This window comes from Rhipicephalus microplus, unplaced genomic scaffold (genome assembly GCF_043290135.1).
Source record: "Rhipicephalus microplus isolate Deutch F79 unplaced genomic scaffold, USDA_Rmic scaffold_25, whole genome shotgun sequence".
NCBI classification, from domain to species: domain Eukaryota; kingdom Metazoa; phylum Arthropoda; class Arachnida; order Ixodida; family Ixodidae; genus Rhipicephalus; species Rhipicephalus microplus.
Window position 1 is genome coordinate 6,657,045 of NW_027464598.1, and position 16,111 is coordinate 6,673,155.

The following is a 16,111-nucleotide window of genomic DNA, read 5'->3' on the forward strand; positions in this document are numbered from 1 at the left end:
AGTCCGTCGAAAACAGCGTCAGTGTTGCAGCATATCGGCTCCTTATTGAATGAACTGTCCCAAGACAGTGACACGACCGAAGAATAGAATGCTTTGTTTCGTTTGCTAAATGAGCAAATAACTCTCGCACTCGCTGCCCCCATTCGTCGCTGCAGTGCTGAAACATTAGTGTTTTCTAGCATCCTGCACTCCATATCTCCGCACGCCTATAACTTTACCAGATCAGCGTCGACGTTGACTTTACCCCATCCTTCAACCCTGCGCCGCGTTTGTTCCAAGTATGGAGGCGATCCACTGAAGGAGCAAAACGAAGCGAACTTCCTCTCCTACATTCGAAAAAGAGTGAAGTGCATGCAACCGCACGAAAGGCGGTGACGCTAATGGTTGATGAAATTCATATCAAGCCATACTTCGATTATAAAGAAGGAAGCATAGCCCCGCCGCGGTGGTCTAGTGGTTAAGGTACTCGGCTGCTGACCCGCAGGTCGCGGTTGCGAATCCCGGCTGCGGCGGCTGCATTTCCGATGGAGGCAGAAATGTTGTAGGCCCGTGTGCTCAGATTTGGGTGCACGATAAAGAACCCCAGGTGGTCGAAATTTCCGGAGCCCTCCACTACGGCGTCTCTCATAATCATATGGTGGTTTTGGGACGTTAAACCATACATATCAAAGGGGGCAGCATAGTTGGATCTGCAGCCAATTCTCAAGAGGCAGCCACAACCGCTCATGTTTTCATGCTTCAGTCGCTCTTGTCATCAAAGAAAGATGTGCTTCACATTCTTCCTGTTGCTAATATGACCGCCGAAATTCTACATGAGTTCTGCAAGAAAGTAATTTTAGAAGTGGAATCTATGGGCCTCGGGGTCAATGCTGTAATTACCGACAACAATTCCCTCAACCGAAAAATGATGTCGTTTCTCTCAGAGAAACAGGAAGTAAGCATTGTATATCCTCATCCAGCCGACAACAATCAGCTTCTGTTTTATGTCGTAGACCCTGTACACATACTGAAATGCATCAGGAACAACTGGATGAATAATAAAACGAAGGAATATGCATTTATTTTCCTGAAGTGAGCCTGTCAGGAATATTTCCCAACGGGCCGCCCAGAATGAAAGGAACATCATTTGAAGCCGTACGGCAGCTGTATGCACTAGAGCAGACTTCGCTTCTCAAGCTTGGCTACAAGCTAAATTCCAAGGCAATCAATCCAACACCTATGGAGAGGCAAAATGTAAAGTTGGTGTTAAATGTCATTAATTTGTATCAAACGCACTTGAGACGCGTGGCGATGCCCTTGAAACCACATGTGCCAGTTCAACAGCTCTTTTCTTTAACATCATATCGACGTGGTGGAAAATCGTCAACGTGAAGACCCCTTCGAAAGGTCGCCGACTGAATGACATCCTTCAAAATCCAGTGAATTCTACGGTGGATCAGCAGCTGGTTTTCCTTAGTGGCATGGTAGACTGGCTGGATGCTTGGAGCAGCGTCAACATGAGCCGTGGCTGCTTGACAAGGGAAACACATTCTGCGTTGAGACTCACTTGCTACTCCATTGTTGAGCTGTCGCGGTACTGTTTAAAAGAACTGAAGTTCAAGTATGTCTTGCTGGGAAAGTTTCAAACTGACACTCTTGAAGATCGCTTTAGTCGCTACCGTCAGCTTGCCGGTGCTCTATATCATGTTTCCGTGAGGCAGCTTCTGGAGTCTGAAAAGAAAATTCGTCTGCAAAAGCTGCTGATGCTTCCGCAGCCAGACATCAGCAGCGAAAGTGACACAGAAGTATCGCAACATAACTTCTCTGTTCACTTCTCAAATGATGAAATTTCCAACCCAAAGCATGACATGGAGGTCGTTGCTTATATCGCTGGATATTGTGCTCATTCAGCTCTGAAGAAACTGTCATGCACATTTTGCAGCAGCGTGGTCGTCCTGGAGAGCAGGAACATAGATGTGGAAGGTAACACAATGATTGACAACTTGTCAAGAGGAAGCTTAAAGTTTCCGCAGCCATGTACTGTGCACATGGTGCTGGTGACAACGCTTGTTGTCGAAAAGCTCACCAAGGGAGAAAATGCAAAGGCGTTCCTCGCGTAGGACAACCAACGTGGCATTGTAAGCTCCATTACCACATCACTGCTAGGAGAGTTTGAGCTAGAGACTTGTGAAAATGGCCATACCTCTGAGACTATCGTGCGGCATGTAGTGCGTGTTGCAACAAATGTCGCTCTGAACAACTTTTGTACACTTCGAAATGACACCATCCAAAACACCGCACAAAAAAGGCAGCTGACAGAAAATCAAAACATTGAACAAGAAAGAAATGAGGTAGGATGGTTTTAGCCTTTCATCCTAATAAAACCACTTCTACAAATGCATTTCTGACTATTACAGTTTGATCACTAAAGTGTAAAGGCAGGCGTAAACAAATGCAGACCGCGTAGGAACAAAAAAAAGAACAAAAAAAGAAACACCGGCTTTCAATAAGTGCCCACAGCAGATATAACGGGAACGAGTGGTGACGACGGCCTGGGTGCAGGTGGGCAACTAGCGTGACGTCACGCTCTCCCTGGAGGGGCCTTGTCAATAGTCTATGTGGTGTTGGTCTTCGTCAATGTGCATTTCTTCACCGTTCAGTAGCTGCAGTGCCACTGTTTTGTCGTGTTTACCAAGCCCTACCAAAAGTAGCGCAATAAAAAAGAGTGAAAAAGAGCTGGCTCTACTTACCCGCGTCTCACTTGGCCGCCTAAATTCATCCCGCATTACGGCAGAAACACCGAGAGTGGGCGACTTAAAAAAATGGCAGCATATCCACGGGGTGAATGATGGAGAGCGGGGTGAAGCATCCGTCCATTCATTCGTTCTTGCTTCTGTCCGTCCATGCGTCCGTCTGTGTGACCGTCCATGCGCCCATCCGCCCGTCCGTGCGTGCGTCTGTTTGTGCATCCGCACGTCCGTCCGTGCGTCCGTCCCTGCGATCGTCCATGCATCCGGTCCTGCGTCCGTCTATGCGTCCATCCGTGCATGCAGCCATCCATGCGCCCATTCATGCATCTGTCTATGTGTTCGTTCGTCCGTCTAGTCAACACTCCAAGTACCACCACCTCGCATGTTTTCATCATATATTCCGCATATAGAAGCACCGCCATCCAGCGGACATTCCAAAAACTAAACAGGACGTGGCACACGCACACTTTTTTACGGCTTGCGCTTCGTGTCTACTTCCCACCTTTAACCACCCCGACTTCATATTATATACTTGTTCACTGTATTGATGGCACTGCGGCGGAACGCTCGCTAAACCTTTCTAAAACGAATGAGGTTACGCCCAGTGAGTATAACGTAGCAACCCTTTCTTGTCAGATAGTGCTCATTGTACATGCCAATGGCTGCTAATGGGGAATGAGAAACAAGAGAATTTGACTTTTAGTTAGCGCGCACGCTGCGAATTTTTATTGTTCAACAACGCACAGGAGAAATCTCCCAGCGGCACCACCTTGCAGGTGAAAACGTAAGACTGCTTACGCACTACGACTACGAAGAGGGATAAATGGGTGCTGCTTCAAGGAGTTTCGCCTCTAATATATTCGGCGATGACACGTGACAGTAGGAAAATAATAAACATGGGTATGTGCCGGCATAAAGATAGGAGATTATAAGTGGTACACGCACTCCTCTTTCGTCAATCAGCAGGTATGCAAACCGTTATAAAGTGATTTCACGTGCCAGTAGCGTAACCAAAAAATATTTAGGGAAAGCGGGGGCTGGAGGGGGTGGTGATTGCGACCATACTTTTTGTGTGGTTGTGAGTGCGTCTGTACCTTTGCCTGTTTGAACATACAAAAATACAACATGCGAAAACGGAAAGATTCCTTGCGGAAGAGTGAAGTGAATACTACCTTCTTCCCTTCTTTTCAAAGGCTACATCAGCTCTACGTAGAACAGGGCCTTCGGAAGTTTGTGCTGCAGAAAACGGTTATTTTATTTCCCACACATGTGGCTTTTTAAGCTGTGCGATTAAGAACTATTATTAGAATTCTTAAAGTAGCAGTACTTGTTCTTGACACGTATCAGTGTGCAGAAAAAATTCACCTGCGCTTTATCTAGCACTTTCATGCCTTGATGTTATACGCAAGTGTGATAAGTTAGCCGTATATATAGAAGAGTACACACATTCGTTCGTTTTGTACGCAGTCTATTCTCGAATTTGTTATGCTAAAATTATTTAGGGCATGGCGTCCTATAACGCATTTGACGACATGCGAGGCTATTTTTTTAGAGAAAAGAAAATAGAATCACGTTCCTAAGTATAGAAAAAGTAACATAGGTGGTGTTTAGTGCTATAGTGTAAATAAAACATTTATTCTAACAACACCAAAACGTTCCCTCAACAGAAACTGGAACGTTGAATGTAAAATTGCGTTCTCACAAATTATGTAGCCAGGAATGTACAGGTTGTCTTCAAAAGCTTCAATGCCATGATGCCGTAAAAAAACATAACATAGTGGCCTGGGAACTTTAGAACACTTCTTTTCGCAAAGACAAAGACATAACGCTGCCAAATCAGGTCCGATGAAGCCTTTGCAATGGGGCTACACCCGCGAAGAAATGCATGTCCAATTACTTCATTGGCTGTCATTCTGGCCAATCTTCAGCAACTTATGTGGGAGCCACAGACCCAGATCATATTTGGACGCTTCCATTCGCGGAAACACGCCATCATAACCTCACAATGAAAATGTTAATTTTAAATGCGGCGCATTTTTCAGTAAATTCATCTCGGGGATCCGGCGTCAGCAGCGCCGTCCACACCCCCACTGCGCATGTTCAAGTCTTGTGCCGGCCCAGGAAGACAGCCGCCAGAAGCCATTAAAGGATAAGGCACCATCGGGCGTTGAACAAGCCGGGCATGCGCAGTAGGTGCACTGACCTCTCCCACCGTACTCTTCTTCCTCGAGCGTGATTGATTGATATGTGGAGTTTAACGTCCCAAAACCACTAAATGCTTTCGAGAGACACCGTAGTGGAGGGCTCCCGAAATTTCGACCACCTGGGGTTCTTTAACATGCACCCAAATCTGAGTACTCAGGCCTGCAACATTTCCACCTCCGTCAGAAATACAGCCACCGCAGCCGGTATTTGATCCCGCCACCTGTGGGTCAGCCGCCGAGTACCTTGGCCATTATACCACCGCGGCGGGGCGCCGGCGAACGCGGGTGATGTGTACATATAAGCGATGGAGCGCACAAGGCAGTCAAGGGTGCCTTTACTTGGTTTTCGCTCGACTTGACGCTTTGCTTGACTCGAGTAGATGTGATGAACGGAACAGTACGTTCAACCTGTGGTGGGTCACAACCGAACATCAGGGCTCCACCACTCGTTGCAGCCAACGCTTCCCCTTCGTTCAATAAATAAGAATAATAAAGATGAAACAACAATCAAGCATTCCCAAAGCATAACCAATTATGAAGCATTCACGCGAAACTCGCCTTCTGTGAAGCATTTACTCGAGTTCCCCCCGAGGGAAGATGCGGGTGGCATTTTTTTTTATTTTTATTTTGGGTGGCCTTAACTCACATATTTATGTAATGTGACCAATGTTGGCTGTCGTACACATTACGTGCAAGAACCGGTGTATTCGGTTGGTAGCAGCGCATGTTTTAAACCCAGGTGCAGATATGTATTTGTTTGCAGGTGGTGTCACTCACGCGCTTCTTTTACACTCGGTCAAACATGGGGCAGAGAACACCACCGTACTCTCCGCCCCATGTTTCTTGCTTGAATTTGGATTCATAGGAAACATTCAAACTTCCCCAATTCAAGCGCTCGCAGTCAAGGCGGCTTGATGGAGATAAGTCAGCTCCAATAATCGTGAAAGCAAACTTATCCTTCTTCACAGTAAGGCACACATACTGATACCCTTCATCAGGCGAGACTCTGTGGTGAACGTAAGCGGTATTCTGACATCGACTCCAAGGCCATGAATGATCACTGGTTACTTCAATGCCCACCATTTCCTATGGGGAAGCTCCAGGGTCAACTGTAGAGGAAGAAAATTGGTGTCCTTAGCCTCGGAGTGCGAACTCTGCCTTTGTAACGATGGAAGCCCTACAAATTTACGCGGATCAGCCTATAGCAGCTGCCTAGACATAACAATGGTTTCTCGCTCACTTACCAGGAAAGTGCACTGGTTTTCGGATCTGGAAACGTGGGCCAGCGACCATATACCAACTTACCTGTGTAAAGAAGGTTTCACCAGCTCCAAGTCATCAAGAGGCCTCAAATAAACCAATTGGCCGAAATTCAAAATGTTAATGGAAGACTGCTGTACCGAGGGCCCATCATATAACCTAGAGGACTCGATAAAGGATGTCCTACAGAATACCACGGATTCACTGTTGACTAGTCACAAGTGCACCGATTTCGACATCGAGCTAGAGAAACTTCGCGCAATACGCCATCGTGCAGAACCAAGGTACTGTTGCGAAGCGCGCCTCCGACGACGTTACAAAGGGCGCCCCGAATCTCACCGCTGCAACCACTGTGTACGAAAGACGGTGACGCCAACACGGTCCTGAAGGCGCCACTGCTCCGATCTCCATCGACACGGTCACCAGCCGTTTGGTAGCGTATGTTTCTCAGCTCGCGACTGCTTCTGCGCAGAGCTTATAGATGAGCGGACGAGACGACGGTGAGTTAAACAAGGTTTATGTACAGCATATATACAGAAGCTTCTTCTGGACTGGGGCTGACAGCTTAGAGACCCGAAGAGCCGAGCTCTCCTCTAACACATAGGTCTACTGCTAACACATAGCTCAACTGCTCGCGACGCGCCGCAGGGCTTCTTTTATATGCACTGGGTGGATTCTTTGAGTAACCAAATGTCCAACCGGAAGCACCGCTGGTCGTGAGGTCAGACTCCTCCGATGGGGTCGCCGCTGGGCCGCGTCTTCTAATCGAATCTGGAGCCGCTGCGCTGCACGTGGCTGCACCCAAGGACGAGTGACGTCGCCACGCATTGCGTCAGACTCGCCATACAGGAAGGCGCCGGCTCTCTGGCTGAGGTGACTCACAGCACGTGCACGGCAGAAACGCACCGCCGCGTGATGACGCCGTTGAGTTGTTCGCGTCAGGCGGGCTCACGGGCTGGCCTTGACACAGATTGCCTTTTTCAGAGGCATGGACGTTCGTTGTGGACTCGCAGGCATAACAGTACCGACGGACAAAGTGCATGGACGATTTGAGGCTGGCTAAACGCATTCAAAAGAAAATGCAGCGGCACATGGATAAACTAGCTAGGCGACGTTGGACATCCTTTTGCGAGTCGTTGGATCCACGAAAGCCCTTATCACTGATATGGCGAACTGTCCGGGGTCTTAGCACAGCCTTGGGTCAGCAAAACCCGTTTACATTTCTGGCCCTTCACCTTCGATGCAGAGAGATTGACGTCGAAGAATCTTTCTGTAGAAAATTGCCGGTGATTCCAATGTCACAGTATCAAGAACGGAAACATTTGACAACCCACTGCCCTCACGTGATCCCCGTATGGAATGCCTGTTTTCTGTGGATGAGCTAGAGGCGGCACTCGCTCTGTTCAGACGTTCTTCAGCACCCGGTCCTGACGGCATTACCTATCGTGCCCTTTGTAATCTTGGAGACGAAGCTCGAAAGGCACTCTTACGCCTATACAACGACTCCTGGCAAACTAGTACGGTTCCCCAGGCATGGAAGTCAAGTCGCCTCATTCCACTTCTAAAGGCTGGTAAATCTCCTTTGGAGATTGCCTCATACCGTCCTATCTCACTTGCCAGTTGTGTGGGAAAAACGATGGAACAAATGATTCTAACACGAATGGAGTGATATTTAGAGCACTATGAAATCTATCCAGTATCCATGACTAGATTCAGACACGGCCATTCGTCAATCAACAGCGTTGTTGATCTGGTGACATATGTTCAACAGCAGAAAGCTTGTAAGAGACAGTGCGCCGCCCTGTTTCTAGACGTTAAGGGGGCTTACGACAATGTCACCCATGAAGCCATCCTTAGTGTTTTGGAAACAGTAGGTCTTGGTGGCAAGATATATATGTGGGTGTACAGCTACTTACAGCTGAGATCATTTTACGTGATGACAGCGAATGGCCCACCACGTGATTATTACAGCAGCCGAGGAGTTCCTCAGGGAGGAGTGCTAAGCCCTACACTGTTCAACCTAACTCTCAATGGTCTATTCGAGCAGCTACCCAGCACTGTAGAACTTTCTGTCTACGCTGATGACAACTGCATTTGGACATCAGGTGTGACTAGGCCTCAGCTTCGCGCCCGCCTTCAGAAGGCTGCTACAACGACGTCATGCTACCTTCGTAAACAAGGCCTCGAGGGGTCCTGCGGCAAATGTGCAGTGGTAGCGTTCACGCGGAAACCAATGTCTGCTTACAGCATATCGATTAATGAAGAATACATATCGTTAAGCAGAAGCCACAGGTTCTTGGGAGTCATAATAGACACAAATCTGTCGTGGACTCTGCACGTGAACTATGTGAAGAAGCGGCTGATGGCAACATGTCACATGTTCAAATTCCTTGCAGGAAAGAATTGGGGAGTGCCCATACAATTCATGCTACAACTATACAGACTGCTGTTTATCAGATTCTTACAGTACAGCTTACCTGCAATATCTAACACCGGCAAGACCAACCTGCGCGCAATTATATTCCGGTAAGAAAGGTGTACTGCAATACTAATTCTCCCCGGTACAACCGACACTTAAATAGACTCTCTAACCGCAAGAAAAGACTGTTTAGAGCTGCGAGGACATCCCAGTCTTCGGCTCGATGGCTAGCTTATAAATCTGAAGCTGTCACCTACTTAAGTGAACTAAAAGTAGCTAAATTTACCTTTTTTAACAGAACCTTACCTTCAGTGCCGCAAAAAAAAATCCCAAATAATTTTGGAACATTGTACGAAGTAACAAGCATAACAACCTGTCTTTAATATCCCAAGGTACTGTAATTCCGGATCATCAGTGTGCATGTTTACTTAACCGTACTTTTGCTAAAACTTTCTCTGAACCATCCAGTAGTAACGACATACTTCCTGCAAAGCCGTTTAATTTTCCCTCAATGGACATCATTGTCATTAGCTCGGAAGGAATACGGTCCATCATCAATAAACTAAAAATTTCATCTTCATGCGGCTGCGTTGGTATCACCACAAAATTCTTGAAAAACACGGCAGAGTATTCTTCTCTAATCCTTGAACGAATATTTACACAGTCTCTTCTTACGGCAGTGCTTCCTAACGACTGGTTAATTAATAGGGTGGTACCTTTACATAAGTCCGGAACAACCCACGATCCAGGTAACTTTCGTCCCATCTCTCTCACATCAGTACCATGTAAAATTTTATAGCATGTCATTTACTCTCACCTTATCAAGTTTCTTCAAGGCAATGATTTCTTTACACCCGCTCAGCATGGCATCCGGAAACAGTATTCGTGTGAAACACAGCTTCTACTTTTTACTAATGACTCACACATATCCTTTGACTCTGGAACAATAACTGACTGCATCTTTCTAGATTTCAGCAAAGCCTTTTAATAAAGTAACACACTCCCTACTACTACAGAAACTAAGCCTATTAAACATTGACTCATATGTGCTCGCTTGGATCCGTAGCTTTCTTACTAACCGCTCCCAATACGTATCGGCTAATAATTTCGACTCGTCTACTACATCAGTTTGCTCTGGAGTGCCACAGGGGTCTGTCCTTGGGCCATTGCTGTTCCTAATTTACATTAACGACTTGCCTAACAATATTTCTTCAACAATGCACCAATTCGCGGATGATTGTGTAATTTATCGCCAAATATCTAATAATAATGACATCACTACCCTCCAAACAGATTTGACTAACGTGCTTAACTGGTGTAAATTATGGCAAATGGAATTAAATGTTTCTAAGTGCAAGTCTATGCGCATATCACGTAATACTACCGCATGTCCAAATTATTTCCTTAACAGCACCGTACTCGATCCCGTTCCCTCTTATAAATACCTTGGTGTTCATATAAGTAACAACTTATCTTGAAAACATCATATCAACTCTGTCACAATAAGGCAAACCGTGTTCTAGGATTCATGCGAAGAAGCTTTTACATGGCCCTTGTTGATTTAAAAAAGCTTCTTTACATTACGTACGTTCGTCCGCATTTGGAATACGCGTCATCGATATGGGACCCTGGTAATACCACTTTAGTTAACGAACTTGAGAGCATTCAGAATCGCGCTGTTAGATTTATATTATCAGATTATCACCGTACCGCTAGCGTGACAAACATGAAATCAATTATTAACATTCCTTAACTCGCTACACGTCGTAAGATATCCCGTCTCGTACTCTTCCACAAAATTTACAACAACTCCCTTCTGCGTTCACTTTTAATAACCCCACCGTCATACATTTCAACTCGTACTGACCATGCGCAAAAAAGTGGCTGTTCCTCGCTTCAAGACATCAACATATTTCCACTCATTCCTGCCTAAAACTTGCAAGGATTGGAACCACCTCCCACAATCATTTGCATCCATCACCTCGCCTTGCAGTTTTAAAACATCGCTCGATAACATACCTGGTGTAGGAAGTGTAAACGTTTGATTTTGTTGTTAGTTTTCTTGTATAATCTACTGCCTGTATAACATAGTTGCAGTTGATAATAGTTGCTTTCCAGTGTTTAATAATGTTCTAGTGTCTTGTCTATGTATTCTTTTCTTTAACATTGTTCGTCAGTGCCCGCTCCCCTTTGCAATACTGTAAAGCCCTGAGGGTACAATAAATAAATAAAAAAATTCAGAGCATTCAAACCCGAGCACTTAATATATGCCTTGTATTACCCCGCAGTGCTTCAACGGCTGAAACCATTGCCATCGCTCAAGATCACTCGATGAAGACGCATATTATTACCGAGACAGTGCGCATGCACCTCAGGCATTAAGCCAGGACCCCTTCTCACCACTTGGCGAGCCTAGCTGCTGAAAGGCCCCGCACGACACACGGCACTACTGTCTACAAGTATCGCTCATCGTTTACTGAGACGTACGCACCTGCATCAAAGCCACTGCTTCCTCCTTGGAGCTTGAGCCGGCCGCGAGTTCACTTAATGATTCCAGGAATGAGGAGAAAATCGGACTTACCGACACGTGCCCTGAAACAACCGAGTCTATTCGTACTGGAATGAAACTAAACTAACCACGTGCACATTTACACGGATGGCTCTACTACGCTGTCTAGTTCAGGTCGAGCAGTGGTTACACCATCACAAGGGGTAACTCGGTGTTTTAAGACTTCACATGGGACAACGTCAACGACGGCAGAACTCGAGGCTCTGCGCAATTCACTGGAACTCATCAATTCAGAAGAAAGACCAAGTAAATGGGCTGTGTTTTCTGACTCAAAACCAGGGTTACAATGCCTGATATCAGTTCTCCGACGCGGATGCCACGACCATTTGACCTATCAAACCGTGAAACTTCACCACCTTTTAATACAAAAAGGCCACGATATCGTCTTTAGTGGTCACCTGGGAATTGTGGCATCGCCGGCAATGATTCTGCAGATCATACTGCTCGCACGTCACATAAAGAAGCGACCAGCGTTCCGATTCCGTTTTCAAGAGCAGATGCGGTGAGGTAGACTCGTCAACTGGCCCGCCATCTCACGCTGACTGAGCGGAACACACCAAGCCTACGAAGTACAAGACTGCACGAGCTTGACCCTTCACTACAACTCCGGCCTCCACCCGGCCTACATCGACGTGCAGCTTCGCTTCTATATCGCCTTTGGCTGGGAGTTGCTTTCACGAAAGCTTATACCACGTTAATCAGAATTACTGACAGTGCGGCGTGCGATGTTTGCGGCACTGACGAAAATATCGAACACCTGCTGTGCCATTGTCCTCGATTTGCCTCAGATAGACAAGTACTTGCGAACGCATTGCGGCGACTGGACGATCGGCCTCTTTCTGTGCAGGTGCTATTACAGCAACGTCCACATGCCTCGACAGCCCACAAAGCAGTGAAAGCCCTGCTGTGTTTCCTGAGAAAGACAGGCTTGTGTGAACGCCTCTGACATGTGGTAGAGTTCTACACGCAGCAGTGAAATTACTGTCAGTCTCTTCACCACCTTATTTTTCTTCTCCCTCTCTTCCCTCTTTCTCATCTTTTTTGTCCCCTTCCCTAATCCCCCGTGTAGGGTAGCCATCCGGATGTCTTTCTGGTTAGCCTACTTGCCTTCTCCCTTTTGTAGCTTTTTCCTCCTCCTCCTCCCCAATTCAAGAAAATTTCAGTGCCTTGTACCCACTTGGTTAAATAATAAATTAAAACCTAATCTATTTATGCAGCGTTCTTTAATGCGCAGGTTAACAGCAAACCTGTTAGGACTGGCAAACAAGTTCTGAGGCATAACCAGATCAAACAACAGGTCTCCCAGAGTGATTGAGGTAGGTGTGGTGTCATAAACTTTACCCTATTGACGAACACTGCCTGTCTGTTGCGCAATATTTCAAAAAGCCGAAGTCTCAGGATGGCTTTCAGCTCTCCCATAGTAGAGTGCCGAGCACTTTAATACGCCTGTCACACGGGAAGGTTTAATGTCATTTGCACCTGATGACATATACATTTAATGACCTTAATTGGCTGTCACAAGGACCCGTTTAATGTCATTAGGAGAAAATGACTTCAGAAAACGAATGAGATAGCCGAACTCATTCAAATGAGTTTTCGTCGTGAAGATGTATTCTTACCGGAAGAAGACCGTAGACAGATTGTATATGAAAAGGTTGATAAATCATACCATGTAATAATATAGTTTTATTTGGAAGTATTGTTTAACTTCTTTGCATACAACTAATTCGTTAGAAAAAAATTAAGTATTCTCGTTCACAGCGACATTTTCAAAGCGTCGCCGGCCATGTTGGGCATGTTAGCCATGTGCTCAGTGTTTACGCTAGCCTCGGAGCTGTCTTTCTTGGTTAACATGCCTGGCACGAAGGGTTTGTCACGTGGTGTTTTTTGTATTTCGCGGGCACTTGTAATTAGCAGGAAAATACTCATACCTAACAGATATAAAGCTCAAAACTGTTTAATTAGACGTTTTGCAAACCGATCTACAATTTTATCATTGAAATTTTTTATTTATCTTTGTTTATTAAAAAGTTAGTGAATTAAACATAACTAGTTAAAGAATATTTGAGAACACAAAAAAATCGCTTGACTAACTCCAGGCAACGGTGAGCAAGATGCGTTTGGTCGCGTCGTAATTACGTGTTCCAGCATTTTTTTAAAAACTCTGGCTAAAGTTACGTGGGACACACTGTACAGAAGCCATATGTTATAAAACCGTAGTGCAACAACAGCTCCATCAGGGCCAAATTATCCACCAGAGAAATCAAGCGGACACTGCCTGCCACGAACACCTTCACTGGCAGTGTGTTTCGTTCCGAGATTGCATTAGCGCCCAAAGGTGATTTTATTTAATAATAATATTAGCATTATTAATATTAATTATATACCAATTATAATATTAGTATTAGATCGTCAGCTACGTGCCATAATCACGATATGACTATGAAAGACGCCGTAGTTGAAGGCTCCGGAAATTGTGAATATCTGTTTTTCCTTAACGTGCCTTGACATCAAACAATACATGCGCCCTTAGCACTTCGCCTCTATCTGAATGCGACTGCCACGGCTGTAATCAAACCCGTCCATTTCAGTTAAACAGGAGAGCACCGTAACAGCTACACTACGCAGCGCACGTTTGAATAAAGGCGATGAAAGATAAGTGAAACTCACGGCACTGACGAATGCAACACTGCGCGCTGCCTTTACAAGATTACTTCCAGTGTCCTGAACTTTCATCTGTTTTATACTTACAGAACACAAACATTCCTAACACAAACTAGTAGGGTAGGCCATCCTAGTTCATAAAAGCGCGCAGTATGTCCGTGGGACAAAAAAAAATTTCCTAAAAGTTTTCGTTTTCTTACGCTACCTCATCACCGTCAACGACTAACCATCAAAAGGCCACCCTCAGAAATTCAACGGAGAACTTTGCCATAACAACCGCAAAATGTCCTCAATATTTCAGAGTGCTCCTGAAACCGTTGAACCATACTGACCAGGAACGAACCCGGTGTATAAGTACCATTTGTGCATAGGTTTATGAGCAGCAGCCATAGAGCAAGTGTGACCGGAGTTTTGCAATTAATCTCAACTTCGAACTTAGCCTAGCGTGACTGCTGACCTCAAAGTGATGCGAAGTAAAATTTTAATGCCGAATAGATTGCCACAGTTACGCGGTTCGGTGAGCAATACTTTTTCACTGGTTGGACACCTGCACCAATATTCTCAGAGATGGGTGCATATATATCTGCTGGCCAGCTGTCATTTGTTACTCAATTATACTCAAATTCTGAAGCTGGTGCGCTGTATATGACCATTGTGTTCATTTATATACCTTGAACCGATATCTCTCTGTACACAGATTCAACGCGATCCCACTGGAGAAGCAACAGTTGCAGATTTCAGGAATTGTTTGCTGATGCAGTGTTCTTTCTGCACACTATGCCTAGGTTTGGTCGTGGAGATTTCAAAAGCTTACGATCTCCTGTTGCACACGATGCCTATTATTGTCTGGCCTAATGGCAATGAAAGTAATGTCACCAACAAAGAGAGCTTCTCTTGTGTAATCATGCACTGCAAATATAGATAAGCTGTTCAACATAAGAGAATTCTTTTCTACTCTGACAAAAAATGAATAAGTTACTATTACGTCAATTCAGAATTTATTGCGATACATAGTCTCGCATTACCAACGAATCATCAAAACAATCCAAGCTTAAACTTTCAACTTTTGAACTCTTAGATAACCACCCCTCAGATCCTTCTCTACGAATCTATGGAGATAACCTTTTTTTTTTTTTGTCGGGGAGTCTACAGGAGAGCAGTGAATTGTGCTGATACTCCTGCTTACCAGTTAGATAGAAACGGCCAATTCTTTATCTGTAATTCAGAGCTAGCATGGTAAATTTTATATACAATTTATGTCTGTTATTTCTTAGTAATCAATTACTTCATTGGCCAGGCATGAAACGAAAAAAATTCAATAAGTAATACATTTTACAGGCATGTTTTTGTTTGAGGCGCCATATGTGAAATAATGTTGAGTTGTTCCGTGTCATCTCTATCATTCATCAAGTGTGGCGCCACTGATCATTAAAAAGACGGTTTACTAGGTATGAATTATTTCTCCAGGCTTGAATGTTTAGCCTAATGGCTAAGTCTGGTCACCGCATCAAACCAACAACAATTTTAATAATCGCACACATTTACCCATAAAGAGAATGATGTGTAGTGTGTTAAGCAGCCATGGTTCGACCAAAAGTTCCATAATGAGGTGCTCTTTATTGATCACCGTAGACGTTCATAGTTGCACACACAGCCGCTTTGTGAGTCCTCACCATTTCCGCACTCATGCTCATCTCTTCATGCTGCTATGCTCCGCGTGTGTGAGAGAGAAAGGAGTATGTCCTCGTATAACATACAGAGAAGTGCAACGCCGCTAGCGGGCTTCACTCATAGCGGAACATGCGCCGGATTAGAACGATTGCTTTTCTGAAGAGCCACCAAGTGGGTGCTTCCACAACTAGCGTGGCTACCATGACGGACAAGGGATAAGCTCGGACCATAAGCAATTTTACATCTGAAAGAGAAGCGCTTGGTTATGTGTACTTTGCAACTGCTTTAAGTGGTCGTACCAGGGAAGGGGGAAAGGGGGACGTGATTTTCAATGCAAAGAAGAGAAAAGTGAGCCCCGTAACTGTTTCTCAGAGAGAGGACACCTCAACAGTAGCTCACGAGGTAGGGGGGTAGAGAAGAGATTAAAAGAATAGGATTAAAAGGTAAAAAGATAGAAAGAGAGGGAGGAAAGAGCGAGGTGCAGGACAGTGAACGATGGAGGTAAGGAGAAGACAGGAAAGATGGACACGGTTGCAGGAATCCGAGGACGGGCATCACTGGCGAGGGCTCTTATCGGCGACAGGAGATGGCGTAG